General features: G+C 48.7%; 1 protein-coding gene across 32 annotated transcripts in view; it reads left to right on the forward strand.

Moving 5' to 3' along the window:
- The first annotated feature begins 1,273 nt into the window (after window positions 1–1,273).
- Window positions 1,274–16,132, forward strand: part of NRXN3 (neurexin 3) — a 1,570,655-nt gene continuing 1,555,796 nt past the window's right edge. For 18 of the 32 annotated variants that reach the window (XM_019427343.2, XM_053889668.1, XM_053889661.1 and 15 more), the window contains exon 1: window positions 1,275–1,597. The gene's annotated coding sequence lies outside the window, so the exon portion shown is untranslated. Of the gene's footprint in view, window positions 1,598–16,132 lie in introns of all 32 variants that reach the window. The other 14 variants (XR_008417276.1, XR_008417277.1, XM_053889672.1 and 11 more) reach the window with 1 other exon arrangement.

Here is a 16,132-nt window from a genome sequence, read left to right on the forward strand (position 1 = left end):
AGTTTGTAGGTTTGGGCAAGTGCTAGGATGGCTGGAATGTTCAGTATGTCCAGTAAAGAACAGAAATATAAGAACTACCCTCCATAGAAGGGAGGCAATGTAGCACTGTGGCTGAGTAGGCAGGCTCTCGAGTCAGACCCAAGTTCAAATTCATTCTGGTTATTTCTGGTTATGCCACCTTAGAGAGCCTCTCTAAAGCTTTGATTTCCTCAACTGTAAGATGGACAACTGTCAAATAGCACCGGTCTCCATGGATTGAATGAGATGACCCATGTGCTTGCATGTGTAAGTGCTCAACAGCTGTTAGCGGCGATACCTGCCATTGGCACTGGCTAGATGAGGGACATGCCATGTAGCCCTTCAGAAAAGGAAGGCTGGAGAAGAAAGGGGGTGGGGCTGTTTTCCCACTGTGAGGCACCAGGGCCTGATGCTGAACAAAACCTTGTGTTTGGTGCCACCGACTGTCATCTCTTGTTTAGTCTTGAATGCGGAAGTGTTTCCACAGACATAGACTAGTTCAGCAAAACTGGCAATGGATTTTGAAGGGTTTGGGGGTGCAGTAGAAATACCTAGGCCATGAGCTCAGGGTGTGAGCCACAGATGGGAGCCATCCCCCTGACCCACCACAGTGCTAGACCCTTGCCTCTGTCTTTGTTAGCTCACAGCCCCTGTGCATAGGGTTGGCTATGCCTCCATCTGTCTTTGTAACTAGCAGCCCTTGGAGGGGAAGCCCAGTTTGTCACCTTCATTTCTATGTCCCCAGCCCTCATCCTATACGCTGTGCCTCTTCCTAAGCAGGCATCCAAAGTGCTTGTTGAAGGAATGGCTTTGTGTCCTAGTTACAGCCCTAGCCTCCATCTGATGCTCAAGGATTGCCCTGGTTTTGCAAGGAGTGGCTACTTGGGGAAACTGAGGCATGCTTTTAGGTCAGGGTCCTTTCCACTCCCTGTCTGCAATGAGACACATGCATCTTCAGCAGTGGGGAAGTGGTTAGTCTACTGAACCCATAAATGAAGATTTTGTCTTTATTTTCATTCCTGCTTCGGTTTTGGCAAAGAACCTTCCTCAGGCTGGGGTAGGGGGAGAACTGAGCTCCTGACATTGCCTCTTAGTCTTAGGGGGCTGCACAGTGCCCCTCCCTGATGGTATCTTCTCAGCTGTTTGCAAAACAGTCAGGGAGGAGGTGAAGCCCTGAGCCAGGCAGCTTGGCTGTCTCTTTAAATGCCGGGGTCTGTGTGGGAGAGGGAGGGGCCGGCTCTGGAGTGCGTGAAATTCCTGGGCTCCCCGGCAGTCTCAGGCTCCGAGCTCAGCCCTACACATCTCCTCTTGCATGCAACTCCCTGAGAGGGAGAGGCGAGCGTGTCCTCCCCTCTCTCGCAGCCGCCAGCATCTTGAGCCACCGCGGACCTGCTTTTCACACCTCCGACACCCCCCTCCCTTCTTCCCCGCCACTCCCTCCCAGAGAGAGAGAAAAGGAGAAGGAGAGAGAAATATTCTGGAATTTGAACCTTTCCAAAGAGGAAACATACCCAGAAAACTCAGTTGATTAAACATCAAACAAACAAACAGATCCCAAATCTTCTGTTCAACTGGAAAGGTAAGGTTTTGGGGGAAAGGCAGGCAGGCAGGATGTGAAACAACTCAAGGTTCTTGTTCGTTCTGGGAAGAGGTTGCTCCTGAGAGGGTAGAAGTTTTCAGTTGGGAGCCACCAACCTAGATTTTCTTTTTTTTTTTTTTTTTGGATGCTGGATCAGAGAGTCTCAGCTGACCACGGGAATGGCTTTTCAACTGCCTTTCTTTTCCTTCACTTGCTCCTGGAAGTTGAGTTCTTTTGCTCCAGATGTTGGAAAAGTCAGAGAATGTTTTAGATTTTTTTAAATCTTTTTTTCTTCTAAGTCTTTCTCCTATTTGCTTGGATTTTTAGTCTGAAATGATGTGTGCTTGTCACTTCATTTTGGGCAGATAGTTTTTTGGCATTTTGTAGTTACTTTCCCCCTAATTATTTTTTTTTTGGGGGGGGGAGGGCTGGTTCAAATGAGAAGGAGAAGAGACACTCTGAGGATCATAAGACAAAATTGAATTGAGACAGGGATTTCCCTAGCTGTTGAGGAATTGAGAGGGGTGTGTGTGTGTGTGTGTGTGTGTGTGTGTGTGTGTGTGTGAGAAAGAGAGAGAGAGAGAGAGAGAGAGAAATAGATTTTTTTTGGAAGGGGTGTGAGGATGTTGTTCTTGAGTCTCAAGATTCAGGTTGGACTCCCGCTATCTTGTTGTGAAGGTGGGCATAATCAGAGGTGAAAAGGGAGTATGTATATGTGTGTGTGTGTATGTGTGTGTGTGCGCGTGTATGCTCCTGTTTGGATCCGTTACAAGGGAATCTTCCTTCTCTGCCTTCCATTTGTTTATATTAATGATTTAGTAGCAGGCTTGCCTGAAAACTTCCACTCTGTGTAAGCACTGTGGGTTTTGCAAGCTCTCAGTGACCTTAAAGGCTGGTTCGATGTCTTTTTTTTTTCAAGGTATTGTGTTGTACCCAGAGTTTTGGCTCTTTCACTCTCTCTTTTTTAACCATGAAACTTAACTGCTTTAGAAACATCATCCTGATGACAAGGGAAAAATAATCTGTCCTCCCCCCACCCCCCATCCCTTCCTAGGCCAGTGATGTAATACCAACCTATGGGCTCGGCTGCTTTGCAGGTGACTTACCCTGTGATTACTTGTTAAAAAAAATAAATTTCTTCCTCCCTCCATTAAATGCCTCCTCTTTTGATCTTGATATAGAAATATCATCATGCAGTGAGACAACTGTATTTTTGCTAACTCTTACAGGGGTTTAGGTAAGGTAGGATTTCTTTCCCCTGATCACTGATTTTTAATTTTTTTTTAAATGCAAAGGTCAGAGATCATTAATAGCTAGGCTAGGATGGAGCAAGACACAGTCAGACCACCTAGGAAAAGTGGGAGAGCTGGGGCCGTCCTCTCCCCGCTTCCTCCGGTCATTCCCGCTTGGGGAGATAGTTTCCTTTTACTAGACCAATCCACCTCAACATTCCTAATTCTTTCTCTGCCCTGGGTCCTATGGATGGCCCTGGGAGCATGAGGGTCACTCCTCATCACACCTGGAGGACAGTGTAGTTTCAGGGGTCAGATGACCGTTTGCCTTTGTGATGAAGGTTCCAATGGAAATTTGAACTCCCAGCGCACTGGGTGACTCTGTGCTTGGGATAGTCTATCTGGGGGCACCTGGAGGTTAGGTCTGGTGAACCTGAAGAACTAGCCCTCTATGAATTTGCCATTCTGGGGTAGAGTCTCCTTTCATCGTTCAAGGGCTTCTGCATTGCCTTTCGAGTTAAAATGGTCCCGCTGGTTATGATGGGCAAGTTTACCTAAGGGCTACTGGGTACGTGGCGGAGGGTTGGAGGGGGGGAGAGACATAGCAAGGCTGGTATTTTTTTTTTAATCTTCTAGCTTAATCTGCCTAAGTGATATTGGGGCAAACGATATTTCAGATGGGTGCTGGTTGTGCAGAGACATTCCTATTGTTTGATTTTTTTTTTTTTTTTTTTTTTGGTTGGGGAGTGGAGAGCAAGGGCTCTTGGCCCATTTTCTGCAGCCTGGGGTTCATCCTGTGAGCCAGTCTTCCTTCTGGAAGAGGGGGAAAAGGCTGGATGCTGGAAGTTCGTTATTAAAGTGAGCAACAGGGCTGGGTTAATTTTTTTTTTTTTGAACAACCGGACTGTGCGAATGCCCTTTTCTGGAGCTTTCCGGCCCTTTCTAGTGAAATAATGATATAAAAAAATTGTTTCTTAAGATGAGGGGGCCAGAAATCAAAGGGATTCTAGATTTTGAGAGACAACTACTTCTTTGCTTCTCTGGTAGCTCCCTGTTATTAATTATTGGGGGTTTGACGGGGTCTGGCCTCCTTTTTTGTTAATTTCTTTTTAATGCTGCGTTTCTACTGAATATGTTGATGATTTGCTTCTTATATAAGGGAAAGAATGTATTGAGGTGGATTGATGCTTGGGGTTTTGAGATCGGCTACTGAGATTGGGTGGCGGTTGGTGTGTTTGTCGATATGCATGGTAGGAAGGTCTTTTCTTTTGGGTGGTGGGGGACAAGGGGATGGTTGGAAAATGGTAGATGAGAAGCTACAGCGAGTGGGGATATGAGGGGAGATGGAGATGGGGTCGGAAGTCACCGGTTTGCAGAATTTCTGTTCTGCATCCCCCTTTCTTTCGCTCCTTGGGAAAAAAAATCCATTATCTCTAAAAACACATTATTCTTCAATTGGCCTTTTAGAGAGAAAAAGAGAGGGAGGGGAGGGGTTAATTTGGTAAGGGGGCTTGGTTGTAATTAGCCCACTGCTGCAAAACCGAGATAGAGAAATCCACCGGCACCAGCTTTGGGGGCACAGAGAGGCAGCGGGAGATGGGGGACAGGTTGTCAGCCTTAGATGAACAGTGGAGCGGTGGGGTTGGCGTTTGGGTATTGTGTGTGTGTCTCAGGCGCTCGTGTAGTTTTTTCCACCCCACCACCAATTACCCCCTTTATCCTCCCCCAATTTTGCCATGCTCTTCTTGCCTTCTATTGCCACACGCGGCTCTCCCCTACCCATACGCCCCCTCCCCCTTTCCTCTAGCCCTTTCCATCTCGATGAGAAAATTCTGATTCTGATGGCTCTGCGGCTCTTTTTTCTTTTCTTTTCTTTCCTTTTTTTTTTTTCTTGCAACACAACAGTGGTGCGATGGCCTTTCCTACATGCCACACGGATGCAGCCTTCTGATAGGAGGGCTAAGTCGGCACATCTGCACACGCACTTGCACACGCTCTTGCACACACACTCACACACACGGACACAGGCGACCAAGGGCTGGATTTCGTTTGGTTTCATTCCCCTCTGTGGCTCTCCCCACCCCTACCTCCACCATGGCTCCTTTCCACCCATCTTCATACGGGCAATGCAGTAACGTTATCCACGTCTCTTCCCCACACTGCTCTCTTCTTTCTCCTCGCCATTATTCTTTCCCGAAAGCTGTGGTGTGTCGCAGTTCATGGGATTAGCATGTTGGAGAGTCTTTGGGGGAGGGCGCCTCTTGAAAAGGGGAGTGGAGTGGGGGTAGATGACATTAATGATTTTTTTTTTTTTTTGGCCAAATAAGCACCCAGTGATAATGATCCAATTTAACCATCCGTGTAATATGCGTTTGCGGCACATTGGAGGAAGGTTGCGGGGAAATCAGAGTCTGGACTGGGTTACCTCTGGGGAGGTTTGCTGCTTGGACAGTAGAGAGAGACACCACCCCCACACCCACACATATGTATGCTCTCTTACACACGCCAACACACACAGCTCTGCTCAGTGGGCTGTGTCAAGCCAGAGGGCACTGCAGAACGTCCCAGAGTTGTCGTTGTTCGTTGCGAGCACGGAGTGATGTCTTTGTCCTACCCGGCTCTCTCTCTGATGTCCGATGTCGTCTGGTCTTGAAATTCTTCGTGGCCTTTGTGTTGCCCTTCGGGTGGGGGCTGGGGGGATGTTTGTGTTTTGTCAGACACCAGTGTGCGTCCAGTTGGACCACATGGGAGTGTCGACACCATGTGTGCGGGTCACGCAGGAGGCTGACTGCCTGTTTGTGCCGCCGGAGTGTGACTGTTGGCCATGGCTGTGCGCGGGGCTCTGGAGAGGTGTGGGGGTGCCAGCCCTGGGAAGCTGACTTCCCCTTGGGGAGGGGAGGGCAAAAAGCGAGGGTGTTCAGTGGGAGACAGAGGGCAATGGAGTGTTCAGGATAGCTGAGAAGGGGGTGGAGGGGGAGAAACCTTTCGGGTCTCCAGTGGAAGCGTCGCGTGAGGTCCCCACGTCCCCAAACCAGCCTGTGGGCGGGGGGTGCTCGTGGATGACTGGTGGGCGGATGCAGACTGAAGGCAGAGAGGTGGGCGAAATTGAGGGTTTCTCCACCATCTCCGGAGCCCCAGGGAGAAGGGCCCTGCCCTCCCAGCACCAGCCACCCTTGGGAGGCTCGGCCTTGGTTGAGGCTGCAGCCCCCAGGAGCTGAGATCTCCCTGGGCCAGGAAAACAGCCGAGCCCCCAGTGCTCGGGGCTCCAGCTGCCTTAACTATCAGACGCCATTTTCTGTCTCCTTTGGCTAAAGGTGTGCCCTTCTTTATGCAATTATAAATGAAATTGGTAAACATTTTGCCCGAAAGAAAAAAAAAAAAAAAACCTCCCCAGAGCAAAATGCTGATTGTCCTCCATTTCTGACATCCCTCTCCCTTCCCGGGGCTGACCTTGAAGAGTTAGGGAGAAAGGGTTACGTCATTGCCAGAGAAAGGGGAGAAATAGCGAGTAGGATGCCTCTGGGGCAAATTTTTGTGCCAGACACAGATTAGAGAATGCTCTTTGGATCCTCCCTCTCTTCTTACCTCTTTATGACCCTTGTGTGTGGATGGGGGACTTGCAAAAAGTGGAAGTGCCTCTTCCAAAGCTTGCCTCCTAGAAACGTACCTGCCTGGTACCTTAGTCCCGGCAGTGATCAGGCCGGGTCTCCCCCAAGCATGCACCTGCAGGGGGAAATGGCTGAGGCGCAGCTCTGACCCTTGAGGGCCAGCCCTGGCTGCTCTGCAGTGACTAAGTGAGGCCGTGCAGCTGGGCCAGCCACAGGTGGCAGTACGGGGCTCAGCAGGGGCTATGTGTGGGGCCTGCTCCCAGTCTCTTCCTCCAGGTCTGTGCTCAAATGATGCCTGCTCAGAGAGCACTATACTGACTGGCTTTCTAAAATAACCCCCTGACCCCACCTCCAGCCACTTTCCAGCCTGTTACCCTGCCTTTAATTCAAATTTGCTAATCGCTACCTAGTACTGTATTATATACTGAAGTGTTAAGGTGATCTCATCTCCTCTAGAATGCAAGCTCCAGGAGCTCAAGGGCTTTGTTTCTGTTCATCGCAGTGTTCCCAGCACCTAGGACACTTCCTGCCACGTAGTAGGTGCTCAACAAATATTCGTTGATTGGAGGAAAGAACCATATGGGTTTGGTATTGGGGTTCTCTTTTCTTCTCTAGCAGTTTGGACCTGTCTTCTGGGAAGGCTGAACTTGGCCTCTGGCTGTCTTATCCCTCCCTGCAAGTCCCAGATCTGCTGGAGGGATTGGAAAGTATGAAACTTTCTGATTGAGAAAGGTCTCCATGCCTGACTCAGAGTGACTCTGCCTCCTTCCTCATCCCTGTAATATTAGCCATCATCATCATAGTGGTAGTGGTAATAGTATTGGTATGGCTGCCATTTTTGAGGACCTTGATATGTACCAAGTTCTGCACCAAGATGGGTTGTTTTGTAAACATTCAGTATCTCATTTTATTCTCCAGACTGCTCAATGCAGTATGTTCTTATTACCTGCCTTGGACAAAGGAGGAGGAGACCAAGGCTTAGACTTACACAAAGTAATGTAGTAACCTGTCAGTTCAAGGATTTGAACTCCTAGAGCCCAGTTCATAACCCTTATGTTATACTGTTAGAGGTAAAAGGGAGTTGAGCGATCATCTCACCTGGTGCCCTCAAATACAGACGAGAAAACTGAGGTTTCTAGAGATTAAGTGGTTTGTCCAAAGACACTTGATCCAGAGACAAAGCTGGAGTCCAGGTTTCCTGGCTGTCCAGGTATTTCTCTTTTCACACCATCATGCTGCCTTGTGAGTATGCATCCCTTCTCAAAGGATAATGTGTTAGTGGCAGCCTCAGGGCCCCTCTTAGTTCTCCTCCTTCCTCTGTCAGAGGAGTGGGTCTTTCCTCACCAGGTGAGATGAGTGGGAGTAGGTGTGTCTTTAAAGAGGGCAGACTTGATTCTTACAGAGTAGAGAGAGATTGGAGGAAGACTGCTGGCCTATACTCCAAGGTTACTGGAGTCTCTGAGAGCTAGTCAAGGTCATCCTCTGAATGTACTGGAGGAAGAGACTGCAGTGGCGTGCTCTAGGTTCTCAGTCCCATGTAGCCCTACCCATTAAGGTTACTCTCATATACAGCTGGGCCTCCATTCAGAAGTCCGAGCAGCTGGTGACTGGATCTTGTTGACCTGGGAGCTTGAATACTTCTCCTAGACTGGCTTAGCCCTTGTTTCTCAAAAAAAGGGAGGCATGGGGTCAGACATTAGCCTTGATGTGTTTCATTTCTATGTCCAGTGGCTGGCTGGGGAGCACGATGTCATGAAATGTGGGTGAAGGGCCCCTACCAAATCCCTCTGCTTCACCCCTAGGAACTGACTGTGACTTGGGGAGGGGTTAGACCTCCTAGCCCTGTGTGTGTGTGTGTGTGTGTGTGTGTGTGTGTGTGTGTGTGTGTGTGTGTGTGTTGTGTTTATGTGTGTGTGTGTTTTGGGGGTCAGGGTGCTGGGGGAAAGGAGGCCAGAGTAAAGTGGATTCTGAGAACCAGGGAAGACTTACCTCGTGCCTGGATCTTGAGATAGGGCATGAAGCTGTTTCTGTGTGACCTTGAGATGGGGTGACCAGATGCCCTGGTTTGCAGAGACAGTTCTCGTCTAGGCCTTTGTCCTAGTGTATAATTATTAACTTTCAAAAGTGTCCTGGTTTGGATGATAAAATATATAGTCATCTTTCTTTGAGATGGCATCACCCACTTTCTGTTAATGGGTAGAGAGAGGAAAGGGAAATACAAGAGACAGAAATCCAATTTTAGGAAGAAGGTGACTGGGAGTAGAGCCTTTCCCCAGAGATATTTCCACTTATCCCACATTTGTAAAGAATGAAGACCTGAATCTTTTGATTAGTTTTTCTATAAACATCGCCACTACTACTAATCTCACTACTCTTACTACACTAGCCAACATTTGAGTCCTATTTTGTGCCAGATACCATGCTAAGCCCCTGACATGCATTATCTCCCTTAATCTTGCCAAACCCTATGAGGTGGGTGCTGTTATTATCATTTCTGTATTACGCCCCCTTCCCCAAGGCCTAAAGAGGTTAAATAACATGTCCAAGGTACTGTGGGTAGAAGTGGCAAGGTCACGATTCGAATCCAGCGGGCCTGGCTCGGATGCCTCTGGTCTTAACTACTGTGTCATACCACCTCTGTGGGCCTGTCCTCCAGTTCCCCAAGTCTGGGAACCTGATTCTGAGAACTGACCCACTTGCTGGGCAGTCTGACTGACAACTCTGGCACATGCTGAAGATATTAGTGCCAGTCAGTTGCTGCCACTTTAGGCTTAGGGGGAGGACACTGCTGGCCTTGTAGTGGCACTGCTGGTTGTCTCTGTGATGGCACTTGGAAACTCTGTTCCCCACAGTGTCTGTTACCTTCTTCCTCACTTCAGGCATCTTGTCAGAGGGAGGAGTTTAGGTTGTTTGGGTTGGTGGTGAGTTGGCAGAAGGCAGAGAACCTGCAATGTATTTCTCTCTGCTCCGTGGCCCTGATCCTTGATGGGCTCACACTCCCCAAGGCCCCCACAGTAGGGCCTGGCCCTTAGTGGGAGAGTCGGGTGAGTGGACTGTCATCTAGCACCTGCTGTAAGCGAAGTGTGGTGTTCTGCCATATTTCCTTTAGGTAGGTAGTGTTCTCATTTGTCTGACAAGGAAACCAACGGGGTTAAATAGCTTGTCTAAGATCGGACAGTGAGAAAGAAGTAACAGACCTTGAGTCTGACTCTAGAATTCATGCCGTTTCCAAGAACTTGCACTGTTCCCCCTCCTGAACCCTGGAGGAGAGGGGGCAGGAGTTGGAACATCTAAAATGGGGCCTAGAGGAGGGGAGGTCTTCAGATCAGCTCTTGAGGCTGAGGGCTGGAGGGGGTATCCGGGGCTCATCATCCTGGTCAGGCAGGGCAAGACTGCTGCTGAACCCTCAGTTGGATGAATGCTGGTTCTAGTCTGGAGAGGAGGGGGAAGGTAAGGCTCATCCACAGCTTCATAGGTGGAGTCAAGGGGCATCCAGAAGAAGGTGCCTCTTTCCCTCAGGGAATAGTGATACATGTACTGACACCAAATCCCACCTCCTGCCTCCTGTGTCGACATCATCAGGTCAAGGGTCAGAAGGGATGGGTGGTCTCTCTGCCTACAGCCAGGGAGGGGGATACACGAGGGAGGAATCTGGGATTCCCCATGCTGGAGGACTCCACAGGGAAAGGAAGAACTTTTTCTTGGTTGAGAGGCAGGGGAGAGAAGAATATTTTTTCTGACTGAGGGGATGGTCTGAGGCCCCCAAGCTGAGCTGCATTAGCTTCATTGCAGTCCCATTGAAGACTGTGTTTATTTTTCCAATAACGTGTTAATTAAACATCGATTTCCGGGTGGAGGAAAGGGAATTGGATTGCTAGAGCTAAATGGAGTGAGGAGGATGGGGAGCTGGTAAGAGGGGCCCCAAGCTGGAGTCAGCATTCTGCACGTTGCCCCAGGGGGGTAGAGGGGAGCTGGGGCTGCCTCTTCCCTGGGCTCTAAATTTGGAATTGCCATCTCCCCATGAGCCTTCAGGAGGCATCTTTTCTACCCACTGGCTGCCAGAGCAGACGGAGAATGTTCTTTGCCGAACCTCAATTCAAGGAGGAGAAATGATTATTCTTCACCTTCCCCAGCATCTTTGCATTGTGGAGCTACCCTGTGCCAGGCTTCATGTTGGGATCCTTCAGCAAACTTGGTGCTAGTACTTTTATACCCCCACTTTGGTGATGAGGAAACTGAGGCTCAGAGAAGTAGCAAGTTGAAGAGCAAAGAGCTGGCAAAGCCTGGCAAGAAAGGGAGCCCTGGAGGAGTAGAAAGTATCAGGTTGGCAGAACAGCTGTCAAGGACCCAAGCTCCTGCGAAGGAAAAAAAAAAGAAAAGAATGCAGCATCTAATAGGCAATAAACAGAACCATTTGATATTTGATCTCTGGCCAAGATTGATTGAGCTTTTACCATGTGCCAGGAGGTGCATTAAGTGCCTCGCGTGTAGCTTGTGAGGATGTAGTGGCTAAGTGTCAGGGAGTGTTATTCCCATTTTAAAGATGAGGAGAGTGGGGCTTGGAGAGCTTAACTTGCCTGAGGTCGCAGAGTTGGTGGATGGAGCTGAGGTAAAAACGGAGGTAAGACATTAGTAAAGAGGACTCTAGGAACCTTCACAGTTGTGTTCCATTATCTCATACACACTGAGGACACGGGGCCTGCTCAGCAAGCCACCTACAACTTCTAGGAGGGAAGTATGTGGGGCTCTTAGGATGGATGCTCTGACCAGATCATGTGCCTCAGGAATATCTGGGGTCTTGCTGTGTGAACCCCACTGTCTGATCCTTTCTCAGCTCGAGCCTCTGGTTGGGCGAAGGCTGTTCTGGGGTGTTCGCAGTGCTTGGAGCCTGTAGGGTGAGCTGGGTGGTGACATTCGGTTAGAGCAGTGGTTCTCAAACTTTGCTGCATATTAGAATCACTGTATTAAGTCCCAAACCTATGTTGTACCTCATGTTAATTAAATCAGAATATTTAGGGGAAAGACCCTGGCATCAGTATGTTTTAAAGCTGCCTGGGTGATTCGGTCAGGCTTGCAAACCAGTGGTTCAGAACACTCTCTGCTACCAAGCAGGTGCTGGCAGGCTAGGCCAGCATCTGTTTCCAGAGTTACGTTGGAATTGTGGAAGTAATTAGTTATACACACCCAGGACCCAGTGGGGACACTGCTTATCTTGATCGGTTTCCTTCTGAGAAGAGCCTCTTTCAGACTTTGGTATGCATCAAAATGTCTGGGGAGCTCTTATAAAATGCATATTCGCAGGCCCAGCCCACTGCACATCTGAGTTAGGAGTCCTGGGGTGGAGCCCAGGAATCTGCATTCAAAGCAAACACTTTCTGTGGCTGGGTGAAGTCATGACATACAAGGTCAGCCTCAGAGCCCCCTCTGTCCCATGCCAGTACTTGTGAAGCCCTGTCTCTTTGGAGGGCAAAAAGGCGAGGCCAGGGACTGCTGTGGTTACCTGTTGCTCTGTGAGACGAGGCCTTTCTTGCTCAGGACCCGCTGGCCACTACTGGCGTGGGAAAGCCTGTCACCTGGCTTGGGTCCCTGCTACCCACTGCCAAGCCTTGCGTGGTGCCCTGTGCACAGCAGCCCTGAGGGAGGAGAGGATGATTTCAACCTGGAAATTCGGCAGGCTCCCTTCTCAGGTTTAAAAAAATCAGAGTAAATCTCTGCACAACTTGAGTGTTTGGAAGTCTGTCAGCAGCAACCACCCTGAGTCTTCCCCAGGGATCGGTGAAACAGCTTCTCTGGGGCTCATTTTAAACTTTTCTTCCAAAGCTGTCAAAAAATGGAGAATAGTCAGAGACTCTCAGAGCTGGAAGGGACCTTGGTGATCATCCATGCTAGGGCTACTATTCTGTTTATCTGTTCGTGCATTTATTCATCCAACAGATATTTATTAAACACCTACTATATCCAGGCACCATACCAGGTGCTGGGAATATAGCCACAATGAAGAGAGACACTTGGTTTATCTCTGATGGAGCTTAAGTTTGGGTGGAAGGGCAAATATTAAACAACACGAAGAAATATGTAATCATTAGTTATGATGAGTTGCTCCGAAGGAAAAAGTACGGGGGGCACTGCAAATTTTGGAGCCCTGATGTAGCATGATGGTGTGGAGGAAACGACAGCTAAGATTGATCAAGTGCTCACTCTGCACAGGCCCTATTATAAAGGCCTCACCTTCTTTTTTTTTTTTTTTAATTTTTTTTAACGTTTACTTATTTTTGAGACAGAGAGAGACAGAGCATGAACGGGGGAGGGTCAGAGAGAGGGAGACACAGAATCTGAAGCAGGCTCCAGGCTCTGAGCCATCAGCCCAGAGCCTGACGCGGGGCTCGAACTCACGGACCGCGAGATCGTGACCTGAGCTGAAGTCGGACGCTTAACCGACTGAGCCACCCAGGCGCCCCAAGGCCTCACCTTCTTATTTTATCTTCACGCTTAGTCTCAGAAGGGAGTACTGTTGTTATTACCATGTTGCAAAGGAAGAAACAGAGGCACAGAGAAGTGCCCAGGCTGGGACAACAACTGAAGTCTGTCTGACCTTCTTCCCCCACCTCAAACATCCCACCTCAGAAGATCTGGTATTTGTTCTGAGGGCAGAAGGATGAGGTGGGGGCGAGGAAAAACCAGAGAAGTTAAGAAAATGCTGATAAGGGGCACCTGCATGGTTAAGTATCTGACTTCGGCTTAGCTCGTGATCTCGTGGTTTGCGTGTTCCAGCCCCACGTTGGGCTCTGTGCTGACAGCTCAGAGCCTGGAGCCTGCATTGGATTCTGTGTTGTCTTCTCTCTCTGCTCCTCCCCTGCTTTGTGCTCTGTCTCTCAAAAATAAATAAACGTTAAAATAATTGAAAAAAAGAAAATACTGATAATTCTGGCCATGTGTGGAGCTCTAGGTGCCAAGCATTGTGCAAAATCCTTGGCCAAAATTATGTCACTGAATACCTGCAATAACTAAGTAAACAGTAGGAATTCTTATCCTCTTTTTGCAGGTGAGGAAACTGAGGCTGTGAGAGTTTGAGTTTACAGACGGTGGACCATCTGAAATCCACCCCATCTGGGCTGCTTGGGTCTCCCCTGTTGGGCAGTGCTAATCACAAAGAGTGGCTGACGGTGGGGGTTCTCCCAAGGCCCACAGGCCTGCTTGTTCTGGGTCAGGGAGAACCCAGAGGGAGGGAGGGACAAAGGCCCTCTCTCTGGGCAGCCAGAGCAGTCTCTGTATCATGAGCAGTCTCCATTTTTCTTTCCTCTCGCAAGAGCCACAAGGCCAGCCTTTGGGTCTGTTGGCCCACAAGCCCCATAGGGAATGCTTACCCTCTGTCCTCTACCTTTCAGCCCTACCTGTTGCTAATTAGTGAGATGCTGGTCACCTGCAGTTCCCTCCCTCCTCCTCTGAACACCCTCCCTGTGTTCATCTGAGGTCTCCTCTGCCTTTGAGCTATGGAGTCCTCTGGCCCACCCTGAGCTGATCTGCATTGAGCAGATGTGAGTCGAGGTAGGAAGAAGTATAGGGACCCAGGTCACGGACTTGGTCTAGAGTCATGAGGGAGAGTCAGGACCATGTATGAAGAGAAAGGAAATGTGTTCACAGGGCACTGGTGAAATACTGAATTCCTGAAAAGTTTGCTAGGACACAGGACTTCATTTCTTCAACCTCCTTTCTGACCTGACATGCAGGTGAGCAAATATGTGTGTGGAGACAAGCATCCTATGAGATGGAGGCCTCTCTGTACCCTGCTGGAGTCCTCTTCCAGGATTGGCAGGGTGGTTCTGGCCAGGGGGATGCCAGAAGTGGGCAGTCAAGCTTTTCGTCTGCTTTTCTGCAGCCCTTGGCGTGGTGGGGGCTGCCTCAGTACTTGGCTCTGACTCTGATGAGCCTAACACTTGAAGGCCACTCCCCAGATTCCTGGAATTGAGACAGTAAAAAGAAGGCAGGGAAGCTTTCTCCGAGAAGGGGTGGGATGTGTGGGAGGTAAGGAGGTTGGCTTGTGTGTGGGCCGTGGCGTTTGGATAACCGGCACACGCACTTTTATCATATGTGTGTGGTTACTTTTATTTTTCTACATTCACCTCCTTAAAAAAAAGCGACTTGTTTTCTTATTACAGAATAATGTGTGTTTGTTATAGAACACTTGGAAAATACTAAAAACAAAAATAAGAAGTCACCTGTAAATCCCCCCTCCAGAAATAACCAGTGGGAAAATTTTGAAAGCTGTCCTTCCAGCTTCATTTCTAAGCATCCACAAACCAGGGTGTGCTATTTTGTTTTTAAAGAAGTTCATTCTCTCATTTAACAAATACTAATTGAGAGCCCACTCTGTGCCAGGCACCGACATCACATTTTGGAAGCTCTCACACTAGCTTGATTTTTCACTTAAAGATATATCATGAGCACTTTTCACAACAGCCTCTCATGCCGTTGAGCTTCCAGATTTAGATTTTGGGTGTAATGAGGCAGTTGGCAAATTTTGGCATCTAAGATCTTCTGTCTTAAGGAAGGATTGCTGAGCCTCTCTTTCCTTGGTACCTAAGACAATCACCATATTAGACCCTTTGGGAGAAAATGTGTCCCTTTGCCAGGAAATAAGGAAGGGACAGAAGAAGGTTTGAAGGGTGGGAAAAATCCTGGCCCTTATTTAGTGTTAGAGTCTGGGACTTCTCCCAATGGGGGTTTGGAAAGGAGAGATTCCATTCTCTTATATAGAACCTTAGCATCCTAGAGAGTGGGTGGAACCTTAGCGCATGGCTGGTTCACCTTCCTCAATGTAGAGATGGGGGCTAGGAGCAGTTAAATGCCCAAGAATACACAGGTGGTTGATGACAGAGCTGAAGCTGGAACTTGGGGAGCTGAGCTAGCGAGAGTTGCATGATGATGGTTGGGGGTGGATTTGATAGAAGTGGTATAGAGGGAGCCCATTCAGGCTGGATGGAGGAGTTCCAGTGACCTTGATTGAGTTTGGATACTGTATAGAAAGGAGGTTTGCAATACAGGTCTGATTTTCTGCCCTTCAATGATCTCCTACCCCATTCCTTATCCACAGTGTACCCCATGCCATTATCTCTCATATGCACATCTGTGGGTCTATGGAGGCCTAGGAAATGGGGTGTGAGAGAAGAATGCCCTCTAGAATGCCAGTATTACTCACAGACCAAGCTGGCCTGGTGCAGGTTTCCACATACTCAGTTTTGCAAATATCTACAAGGTACTTCCTTTGCCTCGGGAGGGGGTGGGGCATTGTGTCTGGTGCTAGGGACACAGAAGAGAGTAATGGTTGGCATTTTTCTAGTGAAGGACATTATGACTGTATGTAACCACAGCAGAGGGCCTAGATCCAGGATAGAAGGAACCACATGGGCTTTCATGGAAGGGAGGATTCCTTCTTGAGAAGTAAGGGAGTGTGAGGAAGGTTTCACTGAGAAGATGGAATTTAAAGAATGACATCAGTAGATGGAAGAGAAGGACTGAGGATGCCAGGCCAAGGAAACCACATGAGGAAAGGCAAGAAAATGAGGAACTTGTCCTCAGTACATAGGAGATTGACCTTTTATAGCACATAGGTAGAGGACTGAGTGAGAGATGGGGCTGGAGAAGGATGTTCCAGCTCATTTTCAAAGGACCTGGAATGGTAGGTGTTTCAGTTGGGA

This window comes from Panthera pardus, unplaced genomic scaffold, assembly GCF_024362965.1.
Source record: "Panthera pardus isolate Hobbes unplaced genomic scaffold, ASM2436296v1 HiC_scaffold_24, whole genome shotgun sequence".
NCBI classification, from domain to species: Eukaryota; Metazoa; Chordata; class Mammalia; order Carnivora; family Felidae; genus Panthera; species Panthera pardus.